Here is a 14,862-nt window from a genome sequence, read left to right as displayed (position 1 = left end):
CAATTTATTGTACAATAAAGGTAGTTTTGCAAAGAAGTAAGGAAAGATATTATTTTGAATAGAAGGTGTTAGGATACCTGTTTGACTATATGGAAAAATAAGACATTGATCCATTTCTCACACCAAACTGCAGGATCAATTCTGAATGAATCAGAGATTAAAATGTAAAAAAATACAGTCATATAAGTATTAGAAGAAAACGTAAGTGAATTGCTTTATAACCTGGGAGTGGGTAAGATTTTCTATGATTAAAATCTGGAAGCAAGAAGAAGAAAAGTTTACTTAAACAGAAAAAACACAGAAAAAGCAGCCTTTGAATGGTGAAACAAACAAAAAAACATGAGAAGCAAAATCAAAACAAGTAACAAACTGGGAGAAAATATTTGCAATTTTTATGATGGGCAAAGTATTACCATCTCTAATGTGTAAAGATATTCTAAAAATAGAGAGAAGACTAACAACCCTATAGGAAAGTGGGCCAAAAATATGAACAGCTTACAGAAAAAAAAATGCAAATAGCCTTAATCATATGAAAATCTTTTCAACCTAGTTCTTAATAAGAGAAATGCAAATTAAAACTACCCTGAAAGGCATTTCTCATCTGTCAGATTGGTTAAAAAAAAAAAAAAAATCCACAACATACTTTGTTGGTATGGCTGTGAGAAGACAGGCACCTTCATCATTCCTGGTGGGAAAAATGTTACCACTCTGGAATACTATCCCTCTGGAGGGATATTTGATGATGTCTAGCAAAGTTACATATGCATTTACCTTTTGACTTCACAATTCCATTTCTAGGAATCTATCCAAAAGATAACCAGTAAAAATATGAAAAAAGTATGCAAAAGATTATTAATTATAGCACTATGCTCTCAAAAGGAAATTGGTAGAATAAACTATAAAATGTTTATGCATCTGAGTAATATGCAACTGTAAGAAAGGAATGAGGAACATCTCTATATACTGTTATAGAACAATCTTCAGAAAAAAATGAGTTAATAAAAATGTGCATACTATACTACCACTTATCTAAGAAAGGGGACCTGTGAATATATATTCACATTTTCTTGCCTTTTTTCAAAGTGTTAAGCAAAACAAACAAAAATAGATGTTTACATTGGAAATAGTGAGGAAACAGGATGAAGAGAACAATGCTGAAAGTTCTTTATTTTGTAGATTTGACTTTGGACTGTATAAATATTTACATCATTTGTATAAACTAAATATAAATTTATATGACTATAAAAATATAAATATGAAAGTCAGAAGCAAAATGAAACAACTGAACCTACTTCTTAGGTTGGTAGGACAACCATACAGAGAGGAATGCTTCTAGATAACTGTAGATAATAGTAATTTGATTGTACATCCTAGCGGGATAGAATCTAAAGAGAAGAAATGCCAAATAAATTAAATCATTTAATTTATCATATCATTGGTGGTAGCATTATCATTAATATGCTGAAACAGTCTTGTGCATTCTGGGGAGTAAAATAAACAAGTACCTATGTTGTTGTCATTAAGAACCAGAAATTTTGGCATAAAAGAAAGGAAATATAGATGTAAAATTGATGAAGTTTAGTAAAATTCTGCTGTCCTAAGTTTGAATGAGAAAGATCATCATGAATGCCTGAAATATTTCAGTTCTATATTAATAATTATTTCTAGCTCTGAATACTGAAAAGACCTAGAAACATGGACCAATCCAGTAGCAATGAGCATGTCTAGTACCCAGATTGTGGATTTAAATACCATTTCTCACTAACAATAAGCTGGGTTCCTTAGGGAATTAGCTAATTACAAGTCTGGAGCAGGAAATGTGTAAGATGAGCCTGGAACCCTCCTTGTGGCAGGGAAGTCATTAAAGAGTCAAAAGGACCCATGGACAAATGTCAACAGGCTCCCAATGGACAAAGGGAAAAAATTTGCAAGTCAATAAGGATATTAAATGTATGCAAGGATAATTAATTGAAACCCATAAGTTCACAAGGATACTAAAAAACTAATTGGTCCCCTTTGGAGGGTGGTTGAGAATCAATTCATTATTTTGAAAGCTATTATAGAAAGAACTATTTATCCTGACTTTTCCAAAAGAACTTATTTGTACTTCTGGGTAACCAACGAATGGATTATTGTAAATGTCTTTACAGGAAGTATTTCAGCTAATAAATGAGGAAAGAGAAATAAAATTAAAATATTACTATTTGGTAACCCCTAATGAATTACTGAATCTAGGCAATAATCAGTAATGATGGTTAGCATCACAAATGGGAACACCAGTAGACATCATTTACTTCATGATGGAAGTACACAAATACTGATGAAATATTCTTGCTACAAAATTGAACCTAAATCTCTAGATTTAATGATGAAATATATGGGACAGAAGGGCCTGTTAAATGACATCAGGGGAATGTAATCAAGAAAATCTAGACTGTGAGAATCTCTGCAGGAAAAATGACCTGATCTCTTCAAAAATAAATTACAAGAGGGGGAAAAAAAGAGATGGAGAAAGATATTCAGTGGATTATGGAGACTGGAAAGACAAATTAACCAACTGAATCTTGATTCAAGCAAACAAATTGTAGAACAAAACAAAAACTTATGAGAGAATTAGAAGAATTTGTATACTTGAATATTTGACAGTATTACAGTATTCTTTTCAACTCTTTTAGGACTGAAAATAGCATCATGGCCATGGTTCTTTAAAAGTCCTTATCTATTTTGGATGCATACTGAAATATTTTTGATGAAATGATATGATGTCTGGGATTTCCCTCAAAATAACTAGAGTTAGGTGGGGGATTAGGCAGAGGTAAAGATAAAACCAAATTGGCCATAAGTTGACAATGCTGAAATAAGGTAACAACTACAATGGGATTTATTTTACTATCTCTCTGTTTTGGTATATATTCGATATTGTCCATAATAAAGAGTTTTTTCTCCTTTTTTCCTTAAATTTTTTCATTATTTCTTCTAAAACATGGGATACATGTGCAGAAAGTGCAGGTTTGTTCCATAGGTATACATGTGCCATGGTGGTTTGTTGCACTTATTGACCCATCCTTCAAGTTCCCTTCCCTCAACCCCCAACCCCCAACAGGCCTTGGTGTGTGTTGTTCCCCTCTGTGTCCATGTGTTCTCAGTGTTCAACTTCCACTTATGAGTGAGAACATGCGGTGTTTGGTTTTCTGTTCCTGTGTTAGTTTGCTGAGGATGATGGCTTCCAGCTTCATCCATGTTCCCGCAAAGGACGTGTTGTCATTCCTTTTTATGGCTGCATAGTATTCCATGGTGTATATGTACCACATTTTCTTTATCCAGGCTATCATTGACGGGCATTTGGGTTGGTTCCATGTCTTTGCTATTGTAAATAGTTCTGCAGTAAACATACATATACATGTGTCTTTATAGTAGAAAGATTTATATTCTTTAGTGTATATGCTCAGTAATGGGATTGCTGGGTCAAATGATGTTTCTGGTTCTAAATCCTCAAGGAATCACCACAGTGTCTTCCACAATGGTTGAACTAATTTACATTCCCAGTGTATTCCTATTCTCCACAGCCTCACGAGCATCTACTGTTTCCTGACTTTTTAATAATCACCATTCTGACTGGTGTGAGATGGTATCTCATTGTGATTTTGATTTGCATTTCAATAGAGAGTTTTTTCAAGTCTCATTTATGATAAAGTATCTGGAATATGAAGAACAATACCTACATAATATATTCCTTGTTTTAGAGGACAGACAAACCCAGGTTCAAACTCCATTTCCCATAAGAGGAACTCTGTCATGTGTAATTCTTGGAACTGCAGAAACTGAAAAGAGCAATATGATCTGTTGCTGTCCCCTGGAAACAAAGGTATGTACATAAAGCTAGATTTAGCTAATCGTGTGCTCTCACTCAAGACTTCCAATCTTTGTTAATGTCACCAAAACCCAAGCAACAGTGCCCAGTACCCAGTGGTAGGACCATCTAGTCATGGCAATAGGGTCAGAGGTATTTTCGCAGATAGACTATTATGACCATGTGGCCTTGGCTGTAGTTTCTGCTGTTTAGCCTCTCTTGGCTTTTGCTTGTTTTCTGAATCTGTTTCTTTGAAAAACAAATTAATTCTTTGAGATACCCATGTCCTTCCAATAAATTTCTTTTCTCTTTAAGTAAGGTTGAGTCAGTTTTCTTAGCTTGCAGCACAGATTCCTGAGTGTCATTTGAATACAAAGTTAAGCACGGCTATAATATATATAAATTAATGTGTGCTTTAAAAAATAAAGTCCTATATAAAATGTGTGGTAGTATTTTTATGCACATATGCATCTACATGTGTAATAGATACGATGATATGCTTGTATAGAGAACTGTATGATGTACTTAAATTTCTTCTTATTATCTTTACTGTTAAAAATAATGATTAGAATAATGAGATAATAAAGCATAAGAATGAATTAACTTTTTGACCAACATAAACATTTTTAATCATATAACACTATTAGGATAATACTCTCTGACTTGCCTTCAGCATTTGATTGCTGTGTGCAATAAATAGGATAATTGTAGGGAAAGGATTTTGAAAATATACATGAAAGGTACTGCTAAGGTTATTTAGCTGATATAGAAGCAGCAGACGAACCCAGTGTAGGGGGTAAGGGGATTTTTGATATTTAGTAACTTCGTAATTTGTGAAGCATACTCCTATTGTGCCCACACTTTCTTTGCTTCTTTCATCGCCCATGCTCTGTGGAATAGCCACTGGCATTTTGCCAGGGCATGTATAGGTATTAGGTTCTCCATGAGTGAGGAAAATACCTAGGAGAGGGGGTGAAAACTGGCAGACTAGGACAACAGAAAGACTTAATAAGTTTAGACACTGTCCAAGGTTCTGAGAAATCTCAGATGCATTTCTGCTTTATTAAGCTATTCTATAAGGCTAGCCAGATAAGGAAACCTTAAATGATTCCTTGGTTCTCCCAAGGCCCAAAGTGGAGCCAATCAGCTTCACTTCCTCCTGTCCTGGATGTTACTCAGCTACACAGGAAGAGGGACAGAATCACAGCAAGGGATTCCACTCCCAATTAGATCTTGTGAGGAGGCTTAGAAAAAGCAGTTAAAAGGGGCAAACTGGCACTAGGGAATGAAGAATAATAACAATCATCCAGTCTTAGGAGCAGATAGTAAAAGGTCATCCTGGAAGATGAAAATCTGTTTAAGTGTCATTATAATAGCAGACCATATTCTAAAGAGGCAAATGATTATGCATATCCAAAGATGGAGATTCTAAAATGCCAAAAAGAAACCCCAAGTGGGTAAAGCTTAGATATTCAGAGAAGGAGTCAGTGACTTGCAGATATGTTCAAGTGGGTGTCTTTCCAACAGCAAGTCGTTTCTGGGAGACTCTCTTCTCTGTAATACATTTCTAACAGCTCAATCCAATCAGGAGTCATTCACAGCTGGGGCAAGATGGAGAGGATAGGGGTCTTTTCGCTGGTTGCCTGCTCTGGACACCACAGGTCGGGCACTGGCTGTGGTTGTAGTGGCATTCTTCCTCACCACCCCCTACTTCTTTGGTTTCCATTCCAGAAAGGTGAAGACAGCCAAGATTCATGTTAAAGAAGTGAATTGAATTTAAAGCATAATAAATAGGCTAGGCTTTCTAATCAGTTGCTCCATGTCCATTCCATAAAACTGAGAAGTTGCCTATTTCAGTATTAGAAATTTAACAAGTTTTACATTTTCCATAGAAATCTTTGCATACGTGTATGTACTTTTTGTCTTCTTGAATAAGTATACAGAATACAATGGAGACCTTTTTTATGACTCAGGATTGTTATTAAGATCATTAACAACTGTGCCCCACTGTGTTGTGCTATAAACCTAAGATCTGCCTGAATGTTTAGCTCTAGAAGAAAGAGATCCACTTGATCATGGTGGATAAGCTTGATGATGTGCTGCTGGATTCGGTTTGCCAGTATTTTATTGAGGATTTTTGCATTGATGTTCATCAGGGATATTGGTCTAAAGCTCTCTTTTTTTGTTGTATCTCTGCCAGGCTTTGATATCCGGATGATGTTGACCTCATAAAATGAGTTAGGGAGGATTCCCTCTTTTTGTATTGATTGGAATAGTTTCAGAAGGAATGGTCCCTGGGATGCAAGGCTGGTTCAACATATGCAAATCAATAAATGTAATCCAGCATATAAACAGAACCAAAGACAAAAACCACGTGATTATCTCAATAGATGCAGAAAAGGCTTTTGACAAAATTCAACAGCCCTTCATGCTAAAAATTCTCAATAAATTCGGTATTGATGCAACGTATCTCAAAATAATAAGAGCTATTTATGACATACCCACAGCCAATATCATACTGAATGGGCAAAAACTGGAAGCATCCCCTTTGAAAACTGGCACAAGACAGGGATGCCCTCTCTCACCACTCCTATTCAACATCATGTTGGAAGTTCTGGCTAGGGCAATCATGCAAGAGAAAGAAATAAAGTGTATTCAGTTAGGAAAAGAAGTCAAATTGTCCCTGTTTGCAGATGGTATGATTGTATATTGAGAAAACCCCATCGTCTCAGCCCAAAATCTCCTTAAGCTGATAAGCAACTTCAGCAAAGTCTCAGGATACAAAATCAATGTGCAAAAATCACAAGCATTCTTATACGCCAGTAACAAACAGAGAGCCAAATCATGAATGAACTCCCATTCACAATAGCTTCAAAGAGAATAAAATACCTAGGAATCCAACTTATAAGGGATATAAAGGACCTCTTCAAGGAGAACTACAAACCACTGCTCAGTGAAATCAGAGGACACAAACAAATGGAAGAACATACCATGCTCATGGATAGGAAGAATCAATATTGTGAAAATGGCCATACTGCCCAAGGTAATTTATAGATTCAATGCCATCCACATTAAGCTACCAATGACTTTCTTCACAGAATTGGAAAAAACTGCTTTAAAGTTCATATGGAACCAAAAAAGACCCTGCATTGCCAAGACAATCCTAAGCCAAAAGAACAAAGCTGGAGACATCATGCTACCTGACTTCAAACTATACTATAAGGCTACAGTAACCAAAACAGCATGGTACCGGTACCAAAACAGAGATATAGACCAATGGAACAGAACAGAGCCCTCAGAAATAATACCACACATCTACAGCCATCTGATCTTTGACAAACCTGACAAAAACAAAAAATGGGGAAAGAATTCCCTATTTAATAAATGGTGCTGGGAAAATTGGCTAGCCATAAGTAGAAAGCTGAAACTGGATCCTTTCCTTACTCCTTATACGAAAATTAATTCAAGATGGATTAGAGACTTAAATGTTAGACCTAAAACCATAAAAACCATAGAAGAAAACCTAGGTAATACCATTCAGGACATAGGCATGGGCAAGGACTTCATGTCTAAAACACCAAAAGCAACGGCAACAAAAGCCAAAATTGACAAATGGGATCTAATTAAACTAAAGAGCTTCTGCACAGAAAAAGAAACTACCATCAGATTGAACAGGCTACCTACAGAATGGGAGAAAATTTTTGCAATCTACTCATCTGACAAAGGGCTAATATCCAGAACCTACAAAGAACTCAATCAAATTTACAAGAAAAAAACAAACAACCCCATCAAAAAGTGGGCAAAGGATATGACCAGACACTTCTCAAAAGAAGACATGCATACAGCCAACAGACACATGAAAAAATGCTCATCATCACTGGCCATCAGAGAAATGCAAATCAAAATCCCAATGAGATACCATCTCACACCAGTTAGAATGGCAATCATTAAAAAATCAGGAAACAACAGGTGCTGGAGAGGATGTGGAGAAATAGGAACACTTTTACACTGTTGGTGGGACTGTAAACTAGTTCAACAATTTTGGAAGACAGTGTGACGATTCCTCAAGGATCTAGAACTAGAAATACCATTTGACCCACCCATCCCATTACTGGGGATATACCCAAAGGATTATAAGTCATGCTGCTATAAAGACACATGCACACGTATGTTTATTGCAGCACTATTCACAATAGCAAAGACTTGGAATCAATCCAAAGGTCCATCAGTGACAGACTGGATTAAGAAAATGTGGCACATATGCATCATGGAATACTATGCAGCCATAAAAAAGGATGAGTTCTTGTCCTTTGTAGGGACATGGATGCAACTGGAAACCATCATTCTCAGCAAACTATCACAAGAACAGAAAACCAAACACCGCATGTTCTCACTCATAGGTGGGAATTGAACAATGAGATCACTTGGACACAGGAAGGGGAACATCACACACCGGGTCCTATTGTGGGGAGGGGGTGGGGGGAGGGATAGCATTAGGAGATATACCTAATGTAAATGATGAGTTAATGGGTGCAGCACACCAAATGGTACATGTATACATATGTGAACAAATCTGCATGTTGTGCACATGTACCCCAGAACTTAAAGTATAATAAAAAGAAAAAAAAAAAAAAGGAGATCCAAGCTGCTGTGTTGCTGGACACCTGTTACCTATTCTGTAGTCTTTAGGTTCAAATAATTTGCAAAAGTTTGGAATATTTTTGTTCCTTGAAAGTTTGGCAGCATTTGATGGTAAAACCATCACATCCTAATTTTCATTTTTCAGAATATTTTAAACCACCAATTTAATTGCTTCAATGGCTATAGGATAAATTTGTTTTTTAACAATTTCTTTGTGTCAGTTTTTGGAAGGCATACGTTTCTATAAATTTGTGCTTTTCATTCAAGTTTTCAAATTTTGGCATAAACTTGTTCATAATACACTCTTATCTTTTGAGTGTATATTGTCTGTAGAAATGTCCCCTTTTCCATTCCCATTGTTGTTTATTTGTTCTTTCTTGATAAAGATTTGTCAATTTGATTAGTATTTTCAAAGAACCAAGCTTTGGCTTTATTAGTCTATTTCATTAGTTTCTGTTCTTTATTATTGTCATCTGCTGTTTTTATTCTGATATTTTTCTAATGGCTTATATTGTGTTCTTAGCTCATTAACTTTTAACTCTTCTTTTTGCATAAAAGATGCCATACAATGCTAAATAATTTCTTAATATTATTTTAGCTATATTTCATGTAATGTAATATGTAGTATATTTATCACTCAGTTCAAAATATTTTCAAATGTTCAGTATAATTTATTATTTGACCTATAAATTATTTAGAAGTGTGTTTCACAATATGTAAAAATATGACTTTTGTCTATAATTTTTGGTTGTGAATTTCTAAATTAATTGTATTGTGGTCAGATAACATGTTTTATATGATGCTGATCCCTTAAAATTCATTGACTCTTGTTTTATACCTTAGTATGTGGTCAACTTTCATAAATATTCCATGAGTTCTTGGGAAAGAAAGTGTGTTCAGCAGCTGTTATATGCAGTGTTCTATATGTGCCCATTAGCTTCAAACTGTTAATTGTGTTGGTCTATCAATTACTCGGGAAAACTTATTAACATTCTCAACTACGTTAGTGGAGCTGTCAATGTATCCTTGTAATTCTGTCAGTTTTTCCTTATGTAAATTAAGGTGGTGCAATTAGGTGAATAAAAGTTTATAACTGTTATATATTCCTAATGAATTGTACATTTAACATTTTGTAGAAATAGTCTTTACTTACACTAAAGCATATTGTAACAGTCTTTCTTTTCTAATGTTAATTTAACCACTGCAAGTTTCTTTTGATTGACATCTGCCTGTTTTGACTTTTTTTATCCTTTTAGATTTCAACATTTCTGAATTATGTTTCGGACATATTTCTTATAAATAGCTATTAAAAAGTTAAATCTACTCCAAAATTACTTGTCTTCTACTTTGTCCATGTACCATATTTACTAACATATTTGGGGTTTTTCAATCATCTTATTGTATGCTTTTTCTTTGCATGATCTATATTTCTACTTCTCTCTTGTATAACACTTTTACACTTTACTTTTCTTCTATTACTTTGGAAGTTATATTTTCTATTTTTATGATTTTTATGACTTTCCTGGAAATTCTAACATATTTACTTAAGTTACCAAAATTTAAACAACATTCTTTCCATCCTCATTAACAATGTAGGTATTTTAGAACATCTTGAGTCCAATCACTCCCTCCTAAGCTATATGCTATTGTCATCATATATTATAGTTTTAATAACTCCACAAGACACTACCCTGTATTATTTGTCATCAATATTTCTTTATATTTGCTCATATATGTACCACTTTTTGAGGCTACTCATCTTCTTTTGTCTCAGACTTCCTTCTGGGATCTTTTTTCTTAAGCCTGAAGTGTATCATTCATAACTTATTTTCTTGAGTTCTTGTTAATGACAAACTCTATCAGTTTTTGTGTATCTGAAGATGACTTTATTTTACCCTAGTTTTTGAAGGATGTTTTAATTGGGTATACACTTATACGTTGACAATTATTTTCTCTCAGTGTAAGGAAGACATATCATAGTCTTCTGGGTCCCACTGTTACAGTTGAAAAGTCAGCTGTTATTCTAATTATTATTGACTTAGGTCATCTATCTTTTCTCTTTGACTGCTGTCAGATCTTTTATTTGTCTTTGATATTCTGTAGTTCCTCTATGGTATATCTAAATGGGGATATCTTTATGTTTACCTCACTTTGGATGGCATGACTTCTTAAATCTGAGGATTGGTGTCTTTTATCAGTTTGGGAAAATTTTAAGCCCTCATTTATTTAAATATGGCTTTTGCCTAACCCTCCATACTGTTTTCTCAGTATAGAATAGAAATCCTCTCTGGAGAAAAGGATCATCTCTGCTTGGAATTTTAAGATATTAAATCCACAATTTCAATTCTACATGTCTTTTAATATTTTTTCACAATTTTTTCTGGGTCCCTTGGGCTCATTTTGAATGATTTCTTTAGATCTATTTTCCAGTTTCCTTTTTTTTTTTTGAGACAGAGTCTCGCTCTGTCCCCCAGGCTGGAGTGCAGTGGCACGATCTCGGCTCACTGCAAGCTCCGCCTCCCGGGTTCACGCCATTCTCCTGCCTCAGCCTCCCGAGTAGCTGGGACAACAGGCGCCCGCCACCGCGCCCAGCTAATTTTTTCTATTTTTAGTAGTGACGGGGTTTCACCGTGGTCTCGATCTCCTGACCTTGTGATCCGCCCGCCTCGGCCTCCCAAAGTGCTTAATTTTATTCCTTTAATAGTATTCACATAGCTATTCTGGCCATCTGTTGAACTTTTAATTGCCATTTTTACATTTTTCATGTTTGAAATTCCATTTTTATCCTACTATGACTGATTATTTTTATAGTATCTTGCTCCTTATTCATATTTTCAATCTCTTATTTTTCTAAGTGTATGATATAACTTAGTTTATATTCCGTGTCTGATGGATTCAAAAGTTGGAGACTTTGTGGGTCCGGTTTGGCTATCCACTGATACTGCTGCTGTTTCCTCTTGTTACTTTCTTTTTCCCTTGTCTGTTTTGTGATGTTTTTAAAACTGTAAATTCATATTCCTTAAAACTCTCCCTGTGGGAATTGTGTGGCCTGGGTTAAAAGGCTCTTTCTCCAGAGAGGATTTCTATTTTATACTGAGAAAACAGGCCTTTGGAGTCCCAGCTTTACGGGAAGTAAGGCAAGCCTTTGGCTTTCTGTTCTCTGTATTCTATGAAGTCGAGAAAACACAAACTTAAATGTCACCAGGTTCTCCATATAGAATAGCCTCAACCTTTCTCCAGGTTCCACTTAGGCTTACTTTTTTGGTCCCTGTGTTGGTTTCCCAGGGCTCTTATAACAAAGTATCACAATCTGGATCACCTAAAACAGCATAAATTTATTCTCTCACAGCTCTGGAGGCCAGAAGTCTGAAATCAACATATTGACTGGACTGTGTTCCCTCCCAACCCTCTAGGGAAGGATCCTTCTTTGCCTGTTCCAGCTTTCGATAGCCCCAGGTGTTCCTGAGCTTTTGACATCATAACTCCAATCTCTACCTCCACCTTCACATGGTGGTCTTTCCTTTATGTTTGCCTGTGACTAAATTTTCCTCTTCTTATAAGGACATCATCAGTCCTGTTGGATTAGGGTCCATCCTAATATAGCACAATTTTATCTTAACTTGATTACATCTGCAAGGACCCCGTTTCCAAATGAGATCACATTCACAGGAGGTTAGGACACATTGGGGCTGGGGGCACTGAATTCAAACCATAACAGTCTCCAACAATTTCAATCCCTTGCCAGCCCTTAAATGTTTTCTTATGCATTCTAGCACTTTTACAGTTATCATTTATATAATCTTTCTGTTTTCTATTCAATGTCAGCTCCTATTTCTCACTCATTTCCCTATGCTTGGCCACAGCAGATCCTTCCTTTTTCTCATTGTGGTGCAGACTTACAAATCAGAACAAAACAAAACAAAACAAAACAAAACAAAAAACAGAGCACAAAATAAGAGTAAGACTTTAAATAGGGACTCAGTAGACATAAATGTGAATAAAGTAGAAGATAATAACTGCATGGATGTTTCAATATCTTTTTTTGAGATGGTGCTCAAAGTACTTTTATCCCTAGATCACTGTGGTATATCTGTCTAGTCCTCAAATCATAAAGATCTAGGGCTCAATCCTTTCTCTACCTCTTACAAGGTACATGACCTTGAGATATACATAAGCTCCTAATTTCACAGTATCATCTGGAAAAAAAACCCCACTATTACAATAATAGTATTTTTAGGGTGTTTTGTGGATGGATGACGTAAGTGCCAATATAACCCATGGCACAAAGCAGGGATTTAGTAGTTGCACAAACAACTTTCTTTCTGTGTTCCAGATAGGTAAGGACTTTGAATAATTTGTCTCTGCTTAAGCAAAGGCTGAAAAGTGATGTCTTTCATATTGATACACAATCCTATAGTGTAATTAGGGCAGGTGTGCTACTTTATAGAGGAAACCAAACCATTGGAAAGTTAACTCATCAAACACGAAAGAAAGACAAATAATAATAACCATACAAAAGGAGAAAATCTGTTTTGCTGATGATCAGTGGTTCTGTAACCCTTAAAGGAGGAACTGAAATTCAAAAGAACTCATCCCTCCCATTTGTACTCAGTTTTGCCAGCTAACAGCTTGTAGGTTCTCTGCTTTAAATGCCACCCTTTCTTCAACTCCAATGACACTTCATCTCTGTCAACTGAGAGGGAAGAGATGGAGGAAAAAAAAAAAAAACACAAAAAAATAGATATCATTGTAAACTGTGTTTTAAACTCTGTACACGAAATCACTCAGAGACATTTTAACTTGTATTTGAGAGCCTCACCCAGGCCCACACTCCAGAATAGCTTTATAACTTTATAATCTAAGGAAGGAAAAGCCAGAAATCTGCACTCTGTGATTGACTCACACACATGTTGGAAGCAGAGTTCACAAATCTAATTCCTTTCTCCAATCCTGCACATTTTTACCCAGAGAACACAAGCGAATGGAGGCGGTCCGGCCCACTCAGAGAATTCCTGACAGCAGCTCCTCGTGAAAAATATTATGTTTGGGGTGAGCATCTATCCAGGAGCAGTGCTGAAATGAGATGGCGAGGACGCAAATGGGGAATAAATGGCCGATGTAGAGAGAGCTGCAGAAACGAGGGTGATTATGCAGGAGCTGTCCTCCATGAATACATTAGCTCCCCAATAAGTCCATGCATTTTGACTGCTTCCAAAGCAATTTCTCAGGGTTTCAGTGAATACAGGTGTCTGGAAGTGGTTTCTAAGCTCAGCTTCAGACAGGCTGTTCATGTCGCCAGTCCTCAAAGCCCTAGCATTAAGTCTGGGTGGTGAGTCAGGCCCCACACAGTGCCTGTCACGTCATTGCAGGCATCCTAAGATGCTCCTTGTGGATGCCCAATCTCCCCTTCAGGTCAGGGGCAAGGACTGTTGCCTGCCTGGTGGGGTGGAAGTTTGAAGGAGGTTAGAGGTTAGAGGAGGGTGCATCCACGCTACAGTCCTTCAGTGGGAATTGAGTATCAAGAATTAGAGACATCAGATGCAGACACTAAGGCCAAAGGTGCCAGAGTAGGGCCAGTAGGTTGAACCAGGCAGATGAGGTCTGCACGGATGTGTGAACAGGCTGGCAGTGAGTTGGAGCATCTCAGATAATCCCTATGGACACCAGTAGGCACAGGGTTCTTTCCAAGCATCGGCAAGCCTGGAGCGTGTGGGGGTGGCTGACTGCTATGAGTTCCCCATGGAGAAGACAGTGGGGGCCATCATGGGGAGGACACCCTGCATTTCCAATACTGGGTCTGCCAAGGGCAATCCCTGGTCATAGAGGTGGGCAGGCTTCCTTCCAGGACAAGATCCTTCATTGTATCCATCATCGCATTCCTGCCTAACACCAGGGGACCTAACAGGAACCTCAGATAGGAAAGCGGGCTTCATCATAGATTTATGTTTTCATTAGCCAAGGGGAAGGAGCCAGAAAGCCTAGGAAATGTTCCCGTAGGATGAGAAATAACATAGAGCCTCTTGGGGATCCATGCCATGAGCTGATTGTTGGAAAAAACCCTGTACTTTGGGGCAGGAGAATGGCATGAGGCAGGAATGGGCTGTGTGTCTGGCTAGCGCCTGGGGTCAGAAAGCAGCCTGCAGTGAGCTTGACTTCCTCTTGCTGTTTATACACCCTGGGTTTATTTCCCCGGGCTCTCTCTTAACAAAGTGTTCGGGAATGTTCTATGGCCACTGTGGAGAAGACAGAGAGTGTCAGAGTGAGAAATCCCAAGGGAGCTGACTCAGGGTCACTCTTGTCCAGCCACCCTCGATGCCTGTTATTGCTTCCTGGAGCACACTTTTGCTTACTCCGATGGACCTCAGTTTGAT

At 37.0% G+C, this 14,862-nt stretch overlaps 1 protein-coding gene across 2 annotated transcripts in view; it reads right to left on the bottom strand.

The window, feature by feature from the left end:
- GALNT18 (polypeptide N-acetylgalactosaminyltransferase 18) overlaps positions 1–14,862 on the bottom strand; it is a 355,896-nt gene that overhangs the window by 88,353 nt on the left and 252,681 nt on the right. The window lies entirely within an intron of this gene.

Source organism: Chlorocebus sabaeus, chromosome 1, assembly GCF_047675955.1.
Source record: "Chlorocebus sabaeus isolate Y175 chromosome 1, mChlSab1.0.hap1, whole genome shotgun sequence".
NCBI classification, from domain to species: Eukaryota; Metazoa; Chordata; class Mammalia; order Primates; family Cercopithecidae; genus Chlorocebus; species Chlorocebus sabaeus.
Note: the sequence above shows the minus strand (reverse complement) of the source record. Positions and strands in the feature narration are given on the sequence as shown.